Below are 13849 nucleotides of genomic sequence, written 5' to 3'. Positions count from 1 at the left end.
AATGGCCTCTACCCATTTGGATACATAGTCGACTGCCACCAGAATATAAGTGTTTGAGTATGATGGTGGGAAAGGCCCCATGAAGTCAATACCCCATACATCAAACAACTCAATCTCTAAGATCCCTTGCTGAGGCAAGGCGTAACTATGAGGCAAATTACCAGCTCTCTGGCAGCTATCACAGTTACGCACAAACTCTCGGGAGTCTTTATAGAGAGTGGGCCAGTAAAAGCCATATTGGAGGAATTTTGTAGTTGTTCGCTCACCTCCGAAATGTCCTCCATATTGTGATCCATGACAATGCCATAGGATCTTCTGTGCTTCTTCTCTAGGCACACACCTACGGATTATTCCGTCTACACATCTCTTAAAGAGATATGGTTCATCCCACAGGTAGTACTTTGCATCAGTAATTAATTTTTTCTTTTGTTGCCTGCTGTACTCCTTGGGTATGAATCTTGCAGCTTTATAGTTTGTAATGTCTACAAACCATGGTGTTTCCTGAATGGCAAACAATTGCTCATCCGGAAAGGTTTCAGAGATCTCAATAGAGGGAAAGGACGCCCCTTCTACTAGTTATATCCGGGACAGATGATCAGCCACTTGGTTCTCTGTCCCTTTTCTGTCTCTTATTTCTATATCAAACTCTTTTAGAAACAACACCCATATGATAAGCCTGGGTTTTGAATCCTGCTTCGTGAGTAGATATTTAAGAGCAGCATGGTCAGTGTACACAATAACTTTGGATCCTACTAAGTATGATCTAAACTTGTCAATGGCATAAACCACTGCAAGCAATTCTTTTTCTGTGGTTGTGTAATTTTTCTAGGCATCATTTAAACACGGCTAGCATAATAAATGACATGCAGAAGCTTGTTATGCCTCTGTCCCAGTACTGCACCAATGGCATGGTCACTGGCATCACACATTAGTTCGAATGGTAATGTCCAGTCTAGTGCAGAAATAACTGGTGCTGTGACCAGCTTAGCTTTCAAGGTTTCAAACGCCTGCAGACACTATGTGTCAAACACAAATGGCATGTCAGCAGCTAGCAGATTACTCAGAGATTTTACAATTTTTGAAAAATCCTTTATAAACCTCCTATAGAATCCTGCATGCCCCAGAAAGCTTCTAATTGCCTTAACATTGGCAGATGGTGGTAATTTTTCAATTACTTCCACTTTAGCTTGATCCACCTCTATTCCCTTGTTTGAAATTTTATGCCCAAGGACAATTCTTTCAGTCACCATAAAGTGACATTTTTTTCCAGTTTAAAACTAGGTTGGTCTCTTGGCATCCTTTCAGAACAAGTGCTAGATGGTTAAGGCAGGAGCTGAATGAGTCTCCAAATACTGAAAAGTCATCCATGAAGACTTCCAAAAATTTTTCTACCATATCAGAGAAGATAGAGAGCATGCACCTCTGAAAGGTTGCAGGTGCATTGCACAGACCAAAAGGCATCCTTCTGTAAGTAAACACTCTAGAAGGGCATGTAAATGATATTTTCTCTTGGTTCTGAGGATCTACTGCAATTTAGTTATAACCTGAATAGCCATCCAAAAAGCAGTACTATTCATGACCTGCTAGTCTTTCTAGCATCTGGTCTATGAATGGTAAAGGAAAGTGATCCTTCTTGGTGGCTGTATTGAGCCTTCTGTAATCAATACACATATGCCACCCTGTAATTGTTCTTGTAGGAACCAGTTCATTTTTTTCATTATGAACCACTGTCATGCCTCCCTTCTTGGGGACAACTTGGACAGGGCTCACCCAGGGGCTATCAGAAATGGGATAAATAATCCCAGCCTTCAGTAACTTGGTGACCTCTTTCTGCACCACCTCCTTCATGGCTGGATTTAGCTGCCTCTGTGGTTGAACCACTGGCTTAGCATCGTCCTCCAATAGGATCTTGTGCATGCATTTTGCTGGGCTGATGCCCTTAAGATCACTTATGGACCACCCAAGGGCTGCCTTGTGTGTTCTTAGCACTTGAAGTAGTGCTTTCTCTTCCTGTGGATTTAAAGCAGAGCTTATGATCACCGAAAAAGTGTCACCTTCTCCCAGAAATGTGTATTTCAAGGATGATGGTAGTGGTTTGATCTCAGGTTTAGGAGGTTTCTCCTCTTCCTGAGGAAACTTCACAGGCTCTTTTATTTCCTCTGATTCAAGACTCTTAGCCATGTTGATCTCCTCTACCAGGGAGTCAATAATATCAACACGCATGCAGTCTTTTGATGTGTCTGGATGCTTCATTGCCTCAACAGCATTCAGCTTGAACTCGTCCTCATTGACTCTTAAGGTCACCTCCCCTTTTTGGACATCAATGAAGGTTCGTCCAGTTGCTAGGAAGGGTCTTCCTAGAATGAGAGTTGCACTTTTGTGCTCCTCCATTTCCAGCATTACAAAGTCAGCGGGAAAGGCAAATGGCCCAACCTTGACAATCATGTCCTCAATTATGCCTGATGGATATTTAATGGTGCTATCAGTAAGTTGAAGACATATCCGGGTTGGTTTGACCTCTTCAGCCAAGCTGAGCTTCCTGATAGTAGATGTAGGGATTAGATTGATACTTGCCCCAAGGTCGCATAGGGCTGTCTTGGTACAAGTACCCTCTAATGTGCATGGTATCATAAAGCTTCCGGGATCCTTAAGCTTCTCTGGTAAGCTTGTTAGGATGACTGCACTGCACTCTTCAGTGAGAAAAACTTTTTCTGTTTCTCTCCAATCCTTCTTATGACTTAAGATCTCTTTCATAAACTTAGCATAAGAGGGTATTTGCTCAAGTGTCTCTGCAAACGGAATCTTTATTTCAAGAGTCTTGAGATAGTCTGCAAAGCGAGCAAATTGTTTATCCTGTTTCGCTTGGCGGAGTTTCTGAGGATAAGGTATTTTCACTTTATATTCTTCAACCTTAGTTGCTGCAGGTTGATTTCCTACAGAGGCAGGTTGAGAAGCCTTCTTGAGGGAGTTAGTATCATCACTTGCAGGTGTCTGATCCCTCACTGGCGTCTGGACGCCAGAACAGGACATGGATTGGGCGTTTAACGCCAGATTCCTACCCTTTTCTGGTGTTTGAACGCCAGAACTGGACGTGGAATTGGAATTTAATGCCAATTTTTCACCTATTTCTGGCGTTTGATCACCAGACATATTCTTCTCTGGGCTCTTACTGTCCTCAGAGGGATTTTGGATAGCAGGTTGCTCCTCCTCTGTCAGCTGTTCTTTTCTTGGCTTTCTGCTACTTTGAGTTGAAGCGTTTAGCGTCTTTCCACTTCTTAGTTGAACTGCTTGGCATTACTCTGTTATCTGTTTTGATAACTGCTGTTTAGTTTGATTCAATTGTGATTCCATATCCTTGTTAGCAATTCTGATCTCTTGTAGCATCTCCTTAAATTCTGCTAACTGCCTTGTTATAGAAGATAGTTGCTGATTAAGTTCAGCAACTTGTTCCTGAGGACTAAAGTCAGTTGATACTGCCTTAGCTTCTTCTTTCATGGAGGACTCATTACTTATGTACAGATGCTGATTCCTAGCAACTATATCAATAAGCTCTTGAGCTTCTTCAATAGTCTTTCTCAGGTGTATAGATCCACGAGTTGAGTGGTCTAGAGATATCTGAGCTCTTTTTGTAAGCCCATAGTAGAAGATGTATAATTGCACCAACTCTGAAAACATTTTAGAGGGGCATTTCCTTAGCATCCCTCTGTACCTCTCCCAGGCATTATAAAGGGATTCATCATCCTCTTGTTTAAAGCCTTAGATGTCCAACCTTAGCTGTGTCATCTATTTAGGAGGGAAATATTTATTCAGAAATTTGTCTGATAACTGTTTTCATGTTCTTATGCTTGATGTGGGTTGGTTATTTAACCACCTTTTAGCTTGATCTTTTACAGCAAACAGAAATAGTAACAGTCTGTATACATCCTGATCTACCTCCTTGTCACGCACTGTGTCAGCAATTTGCAAGAACTGCGCCAGAAACTCAGTAGGTTTTCCTGTGGAAGACCGGAATACTGGCAATTTTGTTGCACCATGACAACGAGCTAAGGATTTAGCTCAAAACTGCTTGCTTTGATGGGAGGTATACAGATGCTACTCCCATATGCAGCAGTCATGGGGTTAGCATATGACCCCAGAGTCCTTCTGGACTGTTCATTTCCGCTTTGATCCAGGATGAAGAAAAGGGAATTGATGCGAATTACAAATTAAAATATATCTTTATTTTTATCTTATTTAATTAAAAACAAACCGAATAATTATAATTAAATAAAAATAATAAGATAAAATAAAATAATTAGAAATTAAAATGTAAATTTCAAAAACTAAGAGAAAAATAAATTTGAAAACTAAAATAATTACTTAATTAAGAAGATTTGAAAAACTTTGGATATGATTTTTGAAAAAGATTTTGAATTTTGAAATTTCAAAACTAAGATAAGATAGAATAGAAAGTTTTTAAAATAAAAATCTGAATTTTTAAAGGAAAATTCGAAAATTGATTAAAATAAAGAGAAAAGATATTTTTGAATTTAATGAAGAAAGAGAAAAACAGTAAAAATGACACCAAACTTAAATTTTTAGATCAAAACAAAGGAAACAAATAGGAAAACTTTGAATATCACGATGAACGCTAAGAACAACTTTTGAAAAATTTTTAAGAAAACAGAAACACAAAGGACACCAAACTTAAAAATTTTTATATTTGAGCACTGATAATTCGAAAAAAAATTGAAAGAAAAATAAAATCATGCAATTGACACCAAACTTAAAATATGAAACTAAACTCAAACAAAAAAACTCAATTATTAGTTTAAAAATTTTCGGAAAAAATTGAAAAAGAAAATAAAGATTCTAAAAAAAAGTTTCAACCAAAAACAATAATAGAAGACGCAATTTTAGTGACTCTAAACAAAAAAGATAACTTTTTTTCCTAATCTAAGCAACAAAATAAACCGTCAGTTGTCCAAACTCGAACAATCCCCGGTAACGGCGCCAAAAACTTGGTGCACGAATTGTAAATCACACTTTTCACAACTCATACCACTAACCAGCAAGTGCACTGGGTCGTCCAAGTAATACCTTACATGAGTAAGGGTCAATCCCACGAAGATTGTCGGCTTAAAGCAAGCTATGATTATTTTGTAGTTCTTAGACAGGAAATTAATATTAAAAATGGTTGGGTTTATGAAAAGTAATTAACATAAAATAAATAATACTTGTTATGCAGTAATGGAGAACAGATTGAGGATTTGGAGATGCTGTGTCTTCCGAATCTCTGCTTTCCTACTGTCTTCTTCTTCACGCACGCAAGGCTCCTTCCATGGCAAGCTGTATGTTGGTGGATCACCGTTGTCAATGACTACCATCCAGCCTCTCAGTGAAAATGGTCCAAATGCGCTGTCACCGTACGACTAATCATCTGTCGGTTCTCACTCATGCTAGAATAGAATCCATTGATTCTTTTGCGTCTGTCACTACGCCTAACACTTGCGAGTTTGAAGCTTGTCACAGTCATCCCTTCCCAGATCCTACTCGGAATACTACAGACAAGGTTTAGACTTTTCGGATCTCAAGAATGGCCGCCAGTAATTCTAGCCTATACCACGAAGACTCTGATCATGAACCAGGAGGCTAAGAGATACACACTAAAGCTAGTGCAGATAGAACGGAGGTGGTTGTCAGGTACGCGTTCATAGGTGAGAATGATGATGAGTGTCACGGATCATCACATTCATCAGGGTGAAGTGCGAGTGAATATCTTAGAATAGAAACAAGCGTGATTGAATGAAAAACGGTAGTAATTGCATTAATTCATCGACACACAGCAGAGCTCCTCACCCCAACCATCGGATTTAGAGACTCATGCCGTCAGAAATACAATGTGAAGTGTAAAAATGTCATGAGGTACCAAATAAATCTCTAAAAGTAGTTTTTATACCAAACTAGCTAGGGTTACAGAAAATAAGTAACTAAGTGCAGATAGTGCAGAAATCCACCTCCGGGGCCCACTTGGTATGTGTTTGGGCTGAGCATTGAGCTTTACACGTGTAGAGGCTTCTCTTGGAGTTAAATGCTAGGTTGCAGCCTATTTGTGGCATTTAACTCTGGTTTGTAACCTATTTCTGGCGTTTAACTTCAGAATAGGGAAGAAGCTGGCGTTTGAACGCCAGTTTGCGTCGTTAAAACTCGGGCAAAGTATGGACTATTATATATTGCTGGAAATTCCTGGATGTCTACTTTCTAACGCAATTGAGAGTGCACCAATTGGGTTTCTGTAGCTCCAGAAAATCCATTTCGAGTACAGAGAGGTCAGAATCCAACAGCATATGCAGTCCTTTTTCAGCCTCTAAATCAGATTTTTGCTCAGGTCCCTCAATTTCAGCCAGAAAATACCTGAAATCACAGAAAAACACACAAACTTATAGTAATGTCTAGAAATGTGAATTTTGCATAAAAACTAATAAAAACATAGTAAAAACTAACTAAATTATACTAAAAACTACCTAAAAACAATGCCAAAAAGTGTATAAATTATCCGCTCATCAGGGAACAAGAAAATAAATTGGCAAGGAAGTAAATTAATAACTAGAAAAACTCTTGGCAAGGTACGAGAACCGGAAATCCCATCCTAGTTATCCTTATCAGGTGTGATGAGAATTGTTATTGCTCCCACTTAGTTAACCCTTACTAAATAAAGGAAAGTCAAGTGGACTAATCAATTTGATTCCTCAAGTCCTAGTTTGTAAGAAAGGACTTTTGTTGGTTTAGAAGCTATACTTGCAACGGGAATTTACTCTGAATTCTAGACACGCAAAAGTTCTCTCTTCAGCCCTGGACAGGTCAAATACCTAATTGTGGCTATCGATTACTACACAAAGTGGATTGAAGCAGAACCATTAGCTAGCATCTCGTCAGCTAACTGCCGTAAACAGCTGAGTTTGACAACTCAAGTGTCACCAATCACTAAAATAGCACTCTTTTGTCAACTCGTTGGGAGACGACCTGGGATTCATACTCCTAGTATTTTATTCTGAAATTTGTGACAACTCTTTCTAAATTGATAAGCAGATTTTTGCTGGTTAAGAACTGTACTTGCAACGCTGTTCTTACTATAATTTCTTAATTGGTTGATTTCCGCTCGCATCACGCACGTCAGGACAATCAACCCAAACCAAAACCAGAGGCAGACATGGAAAAGCTCCAGATAGGGCAAACTAAAGAGAAATTCACATTCATTAATAAGAATTTGTCCTTCAACCTAAATAGCAAACTCATGAAACTCTTCCAACAAAACAAGACCTATTCGCATTTACTCCGGCTGACATGCCAGCAATAGACCCGATCCGATCTCCCACCCATTAGTCGTGGACCCCAAAGCAAATTTAGTAGCACGAAGGAGAATAAAAATGTCCGCTGACCGAGCAATCAAGGTCCGGAAGCAAGTCAAAAGCCTGCTCAAAACAGTCTTTTTCCGAGAATTCTCCTACACAACCTGGCTGGCCAACATTGTGTTGGTCAAAAAGGCAAATGGGAAATAGCGAATGTGCATCAATTAAATGGACTTAAACAAAGGATGTCTTTCCCCTGCCAAACATTGACGGACTGGTAGACATCGCTTCGGGACACCAGTTCCTCACCTTTATAGATTCCTACTTTGGATACAACCAGATACCCATACACTGACAAGACGAGGAGAAAACTGTTCGTAACTCCCAAAGGCACGTACTACTACAAAGTCATGCCCTTCGTGCTAAAAAATGCCAAGGTCACCTACCAAAGGCTTGTCACCAAGATTTTTAAGGACCGCTCAGGGACCAAGCTGGAGCTCTATATTGTTGACATGCTAGCCAAGACACAAACATATGAGGAGCTTATTGACGACCTTAAGCTCATACTAGACACCCTAAGGAAGCACTGAATGCGTCTCAATCTGATGAAGTGCCCCTTCGGGATGGAGGCCAGAATATTCTTGGGCTTCATGATCACGCAACGAGAGGAGGAAGCAAACCCGAAAAAGTACAAGGCCATCTGACGTGGCGGAAATTTGCAAGTTAAGAAATTAATATAAGAGATACGTTGCAAGTACAGTTCTTAACCAACCGAAGATCTGTTTATCAATTTAGAAGGGTTGTCACAAAATTAGAATTAAAATACTGGGAGTATGAATCCCAGGTCGTCTCCCAACGAGTTGCAGAGAGATGTGCTATTTTATTAATCAGATGTTTTCTAAAAATGGTTGAGTTGAAAAACAAGAAATTAAATTAGAGAATTTATGTAATTTAAATAAAAACCTTGACCGGGAGTAGATTACTTGGAAGCCCTATTCTTGTTAGAGTACTCTCAAGATTAATTGATGATTGAAGGTTATTCTGCTTAGTTATCCCTTACAAGGTAGAGGAAAGTCAAGCAAGTTGGAAAGCCATTTCTCTTCACAAGTTCCAAGCCTCTCCCTTGGAAGGGATTAGTGTCAGTGACTAGAGGGCAATCCAACAGTAAACCCAATTACAATTTTTCTCTTGAGCGTTCCAACTCAAGGTTCTCCTTTCAATCAACTCCCAATCAAGTTATGGAACTACTCGCTCATTATGAATGTAAACTTCACAACATAAGAAAGGGAAATAAAGAAAGACGTGATAAATAATAATCAAAAGATCAATTAAAAATAAAAATAGTTCTTGTATTAATAAATTCTAAAAATAATCCAATAGTAATTCTGAATAAATTGAGGACATGGAAGAATAAGAGACAAGTAAGGAAAACAAACTAGAATAATGAAGTCTTGGCGGAGGTAATAACTCTTCTCAATATCCCAATCCAAGAAGCAATAAAAACGAATTCCTAAGAACTATGAATGTGTAGAGAGAAAACCTAGAGGAGGAGTAAAATCAGATCTCCAAACTAAAATTATGCGGAATGAATGTTGTTGTTAGTCTCTGCATGTTTCCTGGCTCTAATCTGCTTTTCTGGGCCAAAAATTGGGTCAAAATAGGGCCCAAAATTGCCCCCAGCAAATTCTGCAGATTCTCCAGATCGCGCACGTCATGCGATCGCGTCATCCAGGCGTTCGCGTCATCCAGCGTTTTGCCTTGCCACGCGTGCGCGTCATCCACGCCTTCGTGTCACTTGTGCAGTTTCCAATCCGCACGGTCGCGTGAGCCATGCGTCCGCATCACTGCAATTTCCTCTATGTCGCGCGATCGCGTGAGCCATGTGTCCGTGTCACTTCTCGCTGGTCATCTCCTCAATTTCTTGTGTTCCTTCCATTTTTGCAAGCTTCCTTTCTAATCTCCAAGTCATTTATGCCCTATAAAGCCTGAAACACTTAACACACAGATCACGGCATCGAATGGAATAAAGGAGAATTAAAATACAAAATTAAAAGTCTCTAGGAAGCAAGTTTTCAACCATGAGGTATTTTTAGGAAGGAATTATAAATGCATGCTAATCATATGAATAAGTGGGTAAAGATTTGATAAAACCGCACAATTAAGCACAATATAAACCATAAAATAGTGGTTTATCACCATCCTTGAGATAAGTAGGCCTACAAACCTCAAAGATGTCCAAAGGTTGACTGGGCGACTTGCCACCTCTCATGCTTCCTCAGAGCCTCGGCCCAAAAAAGCCATCCCCTTTTTCAAGCTCATGAAAAAGGGTATAAACTTTAAATGAAAACCCAAATGCGAAGGATCCTTCTAACACTTCAAAAAAGTACTGGCATATCCCCCATACTCCCAAAACCTAGAATAGGAGAGACAATGTACCTCTACTTATCCGTAATTGAGGAAGCACTAGCAGCCGCGCTCATCTGGGGAGATGAACAAAAGACACAAACTCCTGTGTACTTCATAAGCAAAGTTCTCTAAAACGCCAAGACGCGCTACTCCAAACTTGAAAAGCTCGCCAACGCGCTACTCACGGCAACCTGATGCCTTCAGCAGTACTTCCAAAGCCACCCACATCACGGTACAAATGGACCAAGCAGTAAGGCAAGTGCTACAGAAGCCAGACTTGACAAGACGGATGCTCTCCTGGTCAGTCGAGCTATCACAATACAAAGTCAGATTCGAACCTAGGAACACGATCAATGCTTAGGTCATGGCAGATTTCATATCTAAAATGACCCCTGAAAGTGAACTCGCAGTATCATGGAAACTCCATGTGGACAGCTTGTCAAATACCAGTTCAGGGGGAGCGGGAATAATACTAGAAAGCGAGAATGGAATTGTGGTGCGCAGAATCCTACACTTCCGTACAACTGAACCAGCAAGTGCACTGCGTCGTCCAAGTAATATCTGAGTGAGTTAGGGTCGATCCCACGAGGATTGTGATTTGAAGCAAGCTATGGTTATCTTGCAGATCTTAGTCAGGCGGATGGAAAAATTGTTGGATTTGGTTAAAAGCATAAAATTGGAATAAGATGGAATTACTAGGTTTGATTATAATCAATGATAAAAAGATGGTTAAGGCTTGGAGATGCTTTGTTCTTCTGGATTAATTCCGGTCTTACTGTCTTCTTCAACTTTGAATGATTTCTTCTATGGCGGGCTGTATGTGATTGTCGCCGGTTAAGAGGTCGCCAATGCTCCTCTAGATCTGAACCCCAGGGTTAGTGTGATTCCATTCTGATTGAGAGTAAAGCTCCTGTAGTCCATTCTCCTTAATGATCCTACTCAAAACGCCATAGACAAGGTCGGATCGTCCGGATCAGAGAATCTTGTGCCTTTCGATTCTAGCCTCTACCACAGAGGCCCTAATCTCCCCATACCTCAGCTGAACTGGTGTCTCGAGATGTCCCCAACAAAGTCGCGGATTAGCCGTCTAAGAGATGTATAATCAAGCTGGTGGTTCGATGCTTTCCAGTTATGTATTCACATGAACCCAAGAAGAACACGGGTGGTTGTCAGGAACGTGGTCTTAGAATGAAGAACGAAGATGATTGTCACGGGTCATCCCATTCATCAAGTTGAAGAATGAAGATACATCTTAAAATTGAATCAAACACGGATTGAAGAGAACCAGTAATACTTTTATTAATCCATAAAACTCAGCAGGGCTCCTCCCCTCAACCTAGGAGGTTTAGAGACTCATACTGATAGAAAAATACAATGTGTAAAACGAAATATGGCTGATCTCCCTTGAAGATCGTGTAAAAGTTCTTTAAATACTAAGCTAATGACTAAGGATTACATAAGAAAGGGTGAAACAGTCTTTTAGTGCTAAACTCCACTTCTGAGGCCCACTTGGTGAGTGTTTGGGCTGAGTTTTGATGAGATCCACGTGCTAGGAGGCCTCTAGGGCGTTGAACGCTGGCTAGGGGGTCCTTATGGGCGTTTGAACGCTGGTCTCTTCTCCTTGGGCGTTGGATGCCAGAATATGGCAGGAGGCTGGCGTTAAACGCCAGTTTTGGACCTTCAATTCTAAAGCAAAGTATAGACTATTATATATTGCTGGAAAGCTCTAGATGTTAGCTTTCCACATCCATTGAGAATGCTCTATTTGGACTTCTGTAGCTCCAGAAAAGATCTTTCGAATGCAAGGAGGTCAGATCCAGACAGCATCTGCAGTGCTTTCTCTGTCTCTGAATCAGACTTTTGCTCCAACTCCTCAATTTCAGCCAGAAAATACCTGAAATTGCATAAAAATACACAAACATGAAGTAGAATCCAAAAATGTGAATTTTGCAGTAAAACCTATAAAAACTTGATAAAACTTAAACACAACATGCTAAAAACTATATGAAAATAATACCAAAAATCATATAAAATATCTGCTCATTACAATACCAAACTTAAATTATTGCTTGTTCCCAAGCAACTAAAAACAAAGTAGGATAAAAAGAAGAGTAAGATACAATAAATCTTAGAGTTTCCAATGAAGCTCAGTTTCAATTAGATGAGCAGGACTTACTAGCTTTTTGTTTCTGAATAGTTTTGGCATCTCACTATCCATTGAAACTCAGAAGTGTTAGTCTCTTTAGGAACTTAGAATCCAGATGATATTATTAACTCTCCTAGTTCAGTTTTTTTTTATTCTTGAACACAACTTTCAGAGTCTTGGCCGTGACCCTAAGCACTTTGTTTTCCAGTATTACCACCGGATACATAAATGTCATAGACACTTTAACTGGGTGAACCCTTTCGGATTGTGATTCAGCTTTGCTAGAATTCCCAGATAGAGGTGTCCAGAGTTCTTAAGCACACTCCTAGGATCTTTGGATCCTTTTACCCTTGCCTTTGGGTTTAAATGGTTATTGGCTTTTTGCTATTACCTTTTAGTTTAAAGAACTATTGACTTTTTCTACTTTTTATTTTTCATTTTTTTTGCCATATTTTTTTTTCGCATGCATGTATATATTATTTTTTTTCTTTTGCAACATACTTTTTCTTTTTCTTTTTGCTGCTTTTTCTTGCTTCAAGAATCAATTTATTTAGATTTTTCAGATCACCAATAATACTTTTCCTTTTTCGTCATTCTTTCAAGAACCAACATTCTTAATTTCAACTTCAAATATGCACTATTTATTCATACATTCAGAAAATAAAAGCAATGCCACCACATCAAGATAATTGAACTATTCTTATTATATAACTTGAAATTCATGTATCTCTCAATTCTTTTCGATTAAAATTTTCTTTTAAACAAGGTGAGGGATATATGGAACATTTTATAGCCTTAAGACATAGATGATCATGCAACAAGAAGAAGAGAACAAACAATAAAACATAATAGAAAACAGAAAAAAGTAACATGAGAAAAGGGAATTAAGAGAATGAATCCACCTTAGTGATGGTGGTTATTACTCCTCCTTGAGGATCCAATGTAGTACTTGATCTCTTCAATGTTTCTCCTTTGTCTTTGTTGTTCTTCCTCATAGCGCTTTGATCTTCTCTATTTCATAGAGGATGGCGGAGTGCTCTTGATGTTCCAACCTCAGTTGCTCCACGTTTGAGCTCCACTCTCCCAGAGAGGTATTCAGTTGATCTCAAAAAAATTTTGGGGAGAACAATACATCTCTTGAGACATCTCAGGGATTTCTATTGAGACGGCTCCACATGCTCTTGCTGTGGTCCATGTGCCGACTCTCTAACATGCTCCATCCTTCTTTTAGTGATGGGTTTGTCCTCTTCTATGACAATTCCAGCTGAATTGTATAGGTGACAAATGAGGTGAGGGAAGTGAAAGCAAGTGCCTTTCCCTTCCTCTTCCTTGTGGTTTCATAAGTCTTTGGTGCCATACTTAGCAGTGATAGAAGTCAAAAACAAGCTTTTGCAACACCAAACTTGATATCATGATTCATGAAAAAAATAGATGTTATTCATGAAGAAAATAGATGTTAATCATTGAAATATTATATTTATATTTACATTACATTTATTTTTGCATTAGGATTTAAATTTCCTAAATATATGTATTAAATGATGAATTTTTCGAATATTAAAATATATAATATCTCTATAGTTTTATTTAAATTTGATATTAATTATTAAAATTTTTTATTAAATAATTTTTTATATTTAAAAATTAATTCATTTTAGTTCCAAATAATGTGCCGGTTTAAATCTAGTTACCACTTATTCTTGTTACTTGTACTACTGCTTTTACTATATTTTAGTTTCAGTAAATCTTATGTAAGCTAATAAACTTGTATCATTTTCTATTAGTGGAAGTTGTAAACTGATTTCTCCATTTTCAATAGCATTACCAAAAACAACCACACGTATTTACATGCAATTCTCAACAATCATAATCATTATCCGTGTCCTCATCGGAATCAACTTCATTGGCATAATATATATTGTCATCAGCACCACTGTCATCATCATGACTATCATCAAAACTTTCAGGT

This window comes from Arachis ipaensis, chromosome B02 (assembly GCF_000816755.2).
Source record: "Arachis ipaensis cultivar K30076 chromosome B02, Araip1.1, whole genome shotgun sequence".
Lineage (NCBI taxonomy): Eukaryota > Viridiplantae > Streptophyta > Magnoliopsida > Fabales > Fabaceae > Arachis > Arachis ipaensis.
Note: the sequence above shows the minus strand (reverse complement) of the source record.